Source organism: Borostomias antarcticus (genome assembly GCF_949987555.1).
Source record: "Borostomias antarcticus genome assembly, chromosome: 13".
NCBI classification, from domain to species: Eukaryota; Metazoa; Chordata; class Actinopteri; order Stomiiformes; family Stomiidae; genus Borostomias; species Borostomias antarcticus.
Window position 1 is genome coordinate 23,138,376 of NC_140246.1, and position 6,978 is coordinate 23,145,353.

Consider the following 6,978-nt stretch of genomic DNA (forward strand, 5'->3'; position numbering starts at 1 on the left):
AAGAGCCTGTCCGGAGAGATTTCAATCGCCACCTCCGGCGGAGCTTCTCTGGCATCCCTGTGAAGGTTGGGGACATCGAGCATGAGTGGTCGGTGTTCAAAGCCTCCATTGCTGAAGCTGCGGCTGGGAGCTGCGGTAACCCTAGGACACCATGGTGGACAGCGGGGGTCAGGGAAGCCGTCTGACTGAAGAAGGAGGCCTTCCGGGATATGTTAGCCCGGGGGACTCCAGAAGCAGTTGCAGGGTATTGACTTGCCCGGAGGGCTGCGGCTTCGGCCGTGACCAAGGCAAAGCAGCGGGTGTGGGAGGAGTTCGGAGAAACCATGGAGAAGGACTTTCGGTCGGCACCAAAGTGTTTCTGGAAGACCATCAGACACCTCAGGAAGGGAAAGCGGGGGACCATCCAAGCTGTATACAGCAAGGAAGGGACACTGCTGACCTCAACTGAGGAGGTTGTTGAGCGTTGGAAGGAGCACTTTGAGGAACTCTTGAACCCGACTAATCCACCCTACGATCGAGGCAGAGCCGGAAGATGATGGGGGGTCATCGTCAATTTCCCTGGAGGAGGTCACTGAGGTAGTCAAACAACTCCACAGTGGCAAAGCCCCAGGGACTGATGAGATCCGTCCAGAAATGCTGAAGGCGCTGGGTGTTGAGGGGCTATCTTGGTTGACACGCCTCTTTAACATTGCGTGGAAGTCCGGGTCAGTGCCAAAGGAGTGGCAGACTGGGGTGGTGGTCCCAATATTCAAAAAAGGGGACCAGAGGGTGTGTGCCAATTATAGAGGCATCACATTACTCAGCCTCCCAGGGAAAGTGTACTCCAAGGTGCTGGAAAGGAGGGTTCGGCCGATAGTCGAACCTCAGATTGAAGAGGAACAATGCGGATTTCGTCCTGGTCGTGGAACCACCGACCAGGTCTTCACTCTCGCAAGGATCTTAGAGGGGGCTTGGGAGTTTGCCCAACCTGTCTACATGTGTTTTGTGGACTTGGAGAAGGCTTACGACCGGGTCCCTCGAGAGGTCTTGTGGAGGGTTATGCGGGAGTATGGGGTGAGGGGATCCCTACTTAGGGCCATCCAATCCCTGTACACCCAGAGCGAGAGCTGTGTCCGTGTCCTCGGCAGTAAGTTGTCTTCCTTTCCGGTGGGGGTTGGCCTCTGCCAGGGCTGCGCTTTGTCACCAATCCTGTTTGTGATTTTCATGGACAGGATATCGAGGCGTAGTCGTGCGGAGGTGGGTTTGCAGTTCAGTGAGCTGGGGATCGTGTCGCTGCTATTTGCGGATGATGTGGTCCTGATGGAATCATCTGCCTGCGACCTCCAGCACTCTCTGGATAGGTTCGCGACTGAGTGTGAAGCGGCTGGGATGAGAGTAAGTCTTCCAAGTCTGAGGCCATGGTTCTCAGCAGGAAACCGGTGGTCTGTCCGCTCAGAGTAGGAAATGAGTCCTTACCCCAAGTGAAGGAGTTTAAGTATCTGGAGGTCTTGTTCACGAGTGAGGGATCCATGGAGAAGGAGTTTGGCCGGAGAATCGGAGCAGCTGGTGCGGTTCTGCAGTCGCTTTACCGCACTGTTGTGACGAAAAGAGAGCTAAGCCAAAAGGCAAAGCTCTCGATCTACTGGTCTATCTTCGTCCCCACCCTCACCTATGGTCATGAAGGATGGGTCATGACCGAGAGAACGAGATCACGGATACAAGCGGCCGAAATGAGTTTTCTCCGGAGGGTGGCTGGTGTCTCCCTGAGAGATCGGGTGAGAAGTTCAGTCATCCGGGAGAGACTCGGAGTAGAGCCGCTGCTCCTTTGCGTCGAAAGGAGCCAGTTGAAGTGGTTCAGGCATCTAGTGAGGATGCCTCCTGGGCGCCTCCCTAGGGAGGTGTTCCAGGCGTGTCCAGCTGGGAGGAGGCCGCGGGGTAGACCCAGGACTAGGTGGCGGGGCTACATCTCCGCACTGGCCTGTGAGCGGCTAAAGATTCCCCAGGCAGAGCTGGTTGATGCTGCCAGGGAAAGGGATGTATGGGGCCCCCTGCTGGAACTGCTGCCTCCGCGACCCGACCCCGGATAAGAGGATGAAGATGAATGGATGGAGTAAGCACTTAGCAGAACAGGCTCATAGAGAATGCCCCAAGGCAGAGGTGGGGAAACAGAAAGCAGATAGCCAAAGGTAAAAAAAAAAAGGGGTGGGGTTGGCTGGATAGGGACAGCTGACGACACAGAGTGGGAAGGAGCTAATCACGAGGAGGCAGGGGGCCTTTTCCAGCCATTTCGTGTGTGTGTGTATTTCGCCGCGTGACAAATAAAGATGTTTGTTTATTTTTTTGTCTCTGTCAGAGGCATGCACTAGGAATGTTTCTATGTCAGAGGTGTGTGATAGGCGTGTTTCTATGTCAGAAGCGTGTACTAGGCGTGTTTCTATGTCAGAGGCGTGTGATAGGCGTGTTTCTATGTCAGAAGTGTGTACTAGGCATGTTTCTATGTCAGAGGTGTGTGCTAGGTATGTTTCTATGTCAGAGGCATGTGCTAGGCGTGTTTCTATGTCAGAGGCGTGTGCTAGGCATGTTTCTATGCCAGAGCCGTGTGCTAGGCATGTTTCTATGTCAGAGGCATGTGCTAGGCTTGTTTCTGTGTCAGAGGCGTGTGCTAGGCATGTTTCTATGTCAGAGGTCAGAGGCGTGTGCTAGGCATGTTTCTATGTCAGAGGCGTGTGCTAGGCATGTTTCTATGTCAGAGGCATGTGCTAGGCATGTTTCTATGTCAGAGGCATGTTCTAGGCATGTTTCTATGTCAGAGGCGTGTGCTAGGCTTGTTTCTATGTCAGAGGCGTGTGCTAGGCTTGTTTCTATGTCAGAGGTAGGGGAATTTATACGATTTTAGCGATTCCGATTCCATTTTCGATTCTGCTTATCGATCCGATTCCTTATCGATTCTCTTATCGATTCTCATTGGGCAAAAAAGAGTACAAACAGGTTTATTAACATTAATTTTCTTTTATATGTACTACTTTGAACATGCCAATTACAGTGCTGTTTTTAGGTGTATTCACCTTGAACTAAAAATAAAACTGACATAAACAAATCAGTATTTTTTCAGACCGACTACCACCAGCCTGACTCTGAACGTCATCATCTAAATTACATGGCTGGAAATGGAGATTATTCATATAGTGAAAGCTGGTTTACACAATTAAACAAATGGCACTAACACAATAGACAGGGACTCTGGAGGAGTTTACCTTCGACTACACTAACGTTAGCTGCACTGCTGTCGTCACCGTGGAGCGCATCAAAAATGTGACATTCCTGCAAAGTTATCGCATGCTGTGTGTCCAAATGTTTTTGCATATTTGTAGTATTTCCCCCCTTTGATGATATAGGTTTTTGCAAGCATTGCAAGTGGCCGTGTTGTCATCTTGTCGCGTGAAATGTCAACACACTTTCGAACGTTTATGCCTAGACGACATGTTGCTGGCTTCTTCTACCGTGGTCTAATAAAAACAAAACAAGACAGCGTGCGTGCGACAACATTGCGCATGCGCAGCAATGTCAGGAATCTATAGCGGAGTCGTTTTGGATTTTGGCTAACGATTCCAAGGAATCGATTCACTGGGAACCGGTTCTCAACAAGAACCGTTTTTCGAATTCCATCCCTACTCAGAGATGTGTGCTAGGCATGTTTCTATGTCAGAGGCGTGTGCTAGGCGTGTTTCTATGTCATAGGCATGTTTCTACGTCAGAGGCGTGTGATAGGTGTGTTTCTATCTCAGAGGTGTGTGCTAGGCGTGTTTCTATGTCAGAAGTGTGTGCTAGGCGTGTTTCTATGTCAGAAGTGTGTGTGCTAGGCGTGTTTCTATGTCAGGCATGTGATAGGCATGTCTCTATGTCAGAAGCATGTGCTAGGCATGTTTCTGTCAGAGGCGTGTGCTAGGCGTGTTTCTGTCAGAGGCATGTGCTAGGCGTGTTTCTATGTTAGAGGTGTGTGCTAGGCGTGTTTCTATGTCAGGCGTGTGCTAGGGTCAGAGGCGTGTGATAGGCATGTTTCTATGTCAGAGGCGTGTGCTAGGTGTGTTCTATGTCAGAAGCATCTGATAGGCGTGTTTTTCTATGTCAGAAGCGTGTGCTAGGCGTGTTTCTATGTCAGAGGCATGTGATAGGCATGTTTCTGTCAGAGGCGTGTGATAGGCATGTTTCTGTCAGAGGCGTGTGATAGGCATGTTTCTATGTCAGAGGCATTGGGTAGGCGTCTTTCTATGTCAGAGGCGTGTGCTAGGCGTGTTTCTATGTCAGAGGCATGTGATAGGCATGTTTCTTTGTCAGAGGCGTGTGCTAGGCATGTTTCTATGTCAGAGGCGTGCTAGGCATGTTTCTATGTCAGAGGTGTGTGCTAGGCGTGTTTCTGTCAGAGGTGTGTACTAGGTGTGTTTCTATGTCAGAAGCGTGTGCTAGGTGTCTTTCTTTCTATGTCAGAAGCGTGTGCTAGGTGTCTTTCTTTCTATCTCAGAGGCGTGTGCTAGGCATGTTTCTATGTCAGAGGCGGGTGCTAGGAATGTTTCTATGTCAGAGGCGTGTGCTAGGCATGTTTCTATGTCAGAGGTGTGTGCTAGGCATGTTTCTATGTCAGAGACGTGTGCTAGGAATGTTTCTGTCAGAGACGTGTGCTAGGCATGTTTCTATGTCAGAGGCGTGTGCTAGGCATGTTTCCATGTCAGAGGCGTGTGCTAGGCGTGTTTCTGTCAGAGGTGTGTACTAGGCATGTTTCTATGTCAGAGGCGTGTGATAGGCATGTTTCTATATCAGAGGTGTGTGCTAGGCGTGTTTCTATGTCAGAGGTGTGTGCTAGGCGTGTTTCTATGTCAGAGGTGTGTAGTAGGCATGTTTCTATGTCAGAGGCGTGTGATAGGCATGTTTCTATATCAGAGGTGTGTGCTAGGCGTGTTTCTATATCAGAGGTGTGTGCTAGGCGTGTTTCTATGTCAGAGGTGTGTGCTAGGCGTGTTTCTATGTCAGAGGTGTGTGCTAGGCGTGTTTCTATGTCAGATTTGTGTACTAGGCATGTTTCTATGTCAGAGACGTGTGCTAGGCGTTTTTCTATGTCAGAGGTGTGTGCTAGGCGTGTTTCTGTGTCAGAGGCGTGTGCTAGGCATGTTTCTGTCAGAGGAGTGTGCTAGGCGTGTTTCTGTGTCAGAGGCGTGTGCTAGGCGTTTTTCTGTGTCAGAGACGTGTGCGAGGCATGTTTCTATGTTAGAGGCGTGTGCTAGGCGTGTTTCTGTAAGCTGTGAGTTGAAGTGGAGCTCATGCAGCGCTGCTGAATATCCTGGATGGATAATGGACTTGAACGCTCACATGTGATGCATGTAAGTAGGGCTGTATGTATTCATGGAAGTGAGGGAGAATGTAGTGCTGTGTGTGTGTGTGTGTGTGTGTGTGTGTGTGTGTGTGTGTGTGTGTGTGTGTGTGTGTGTGTGTGTGTGTGCGTGTGTGCGTGTGTGTGTGTGGAGAGGGAAGAGAAGCACAAATGAGAGGTTGAGAGAACTTACGAGAAGAGAGATGGAGAGGAGAGGAGAGACGAAGAGAGGAGAGGAGAGAGATGGAGGGTGAAGAGAGGAGAGAGATGGAGGGGTGGAGAGAGGAGAGATGGATGGCTGAAGAGAAGAGAGATGGAGGGGTGGAGAGAGGAGAGATGGAGGGCTGAAGGAAGGAGAGATGGAGGGGTGAAAAGAGAAGAGATGGAGGGGTGAGGAGAGGAGAGATGGAGGGGTGAGGAGAGGAGAGATGGAGGGGTGGAGAGAGGAGAGAGGAGATGGAGGGGTGAAGAGAGGAGAGGAGAGATGGAGGGGTGGAGAGAGGAGAGGAGAGATGGAGGGGTGGAGAGAGGAGAGGAGAGATGGAGGGGTGGAGAGAGGAGAGGAGAGATGGAGGGGTGAAGAGAGGAGAGGAGAGATGGAGGGGTGGAGAGAGGAGAGGAGAGATGGAGGGGTGAAGAGAGGAGAGGAGAGATGGAGGGGTGAGAAGAGGAGAGATGGAGGGCTGAAGAGAGGAGAGATGGAGGGGTGGAGAGAGGAGAGATGGAGGGCTGAAGGAAGGAGAGATGGAGGGGTGAAAAGAGAAGAGATGGAGGGGTGAGGAGAGGAGAGATGGAGGGGTGGAGAGAGGAGAGAGGAGATGGAGGGGTGAAGAGAGGAGAGGAGAGATGGAGGGGTGGAGAGAGGAGAGGAGAGATGGAGGGGTGGAGAGAGGAGAGGAGAGATGGAGGGGTGAAGAGAGGAGAGGAGAGATGGAGGGGTGGAGAGAGGAGAGGATAGATGGAGGGGTGGAGAGAGGAGAGGAGAGATGGAGGGGTGGAGATCAGCTTACCCAGGGTTGTTATGGGTAGATGCTAAGCCCTATCACTGTAACCATGACAACCGCTCATAGACTAGTCTATTACACATCCAGTTGGCTCCAACGATCACTGCTCCAGCCAACCGTCTGGAGAACCTCATTTCTGTTATCTTCAGATGCTCTTCTGACCAATCACAAGTGTGGGTGGGTGGAGCTCAAAGCAGTGGCTAGAGTAGTTCCCCTGAAAGCTAACAGTGTTGGACACCTCAGTCTGAATCTTAGCTGCTCCGCTAAAGTAACTAGCTATCTGTGGGAGATTGAATCTGATTGGCCAGGAGAAATAGCCGACACCAATGACAGGCTGATCCCAAAACCCACATCCTGTGAGTCAGACCATAACAAGCCAGACCACTCAGGGCCGTGCGCAGCTCCAGACCAGACACACCGCTCCCCCTGCAGGACGGACCGGGTATTGCAGGAAATAGTGTGTGTGTGTGTGTGTGTGTGTGTGTGTGTGAGTGTGTGAAAGAGAGAGAGAGTTTGTGTGTGTGTGAGAGAGAGAGTTTGTGTGTTTGTGTGTGTGTGTGTGTGAGAGTGTGTGTGTGAGAGAGAGAGAGTTTGTGTGTGTGTGAGAGAGAGAGTTTGTGTGTGTGTGTGTGT

The 6,978-nt window shown here is 51.0% G+C and overlaps 1 protein-coding gene across 1 annotated transcript in view; it reads left to right on the forward strand.

Annotated features, from left to right (window-relative positions):
- The window catches only part of grip1 (glutamate receptor interacting protein 1), a gene marked incomplete at its 5' end in the record, with an annotated part of 209,372 nt that overhangs the window by 129,025 nt on the left and 73,369 nt on the right, over positions 1-6,978 (forward strand).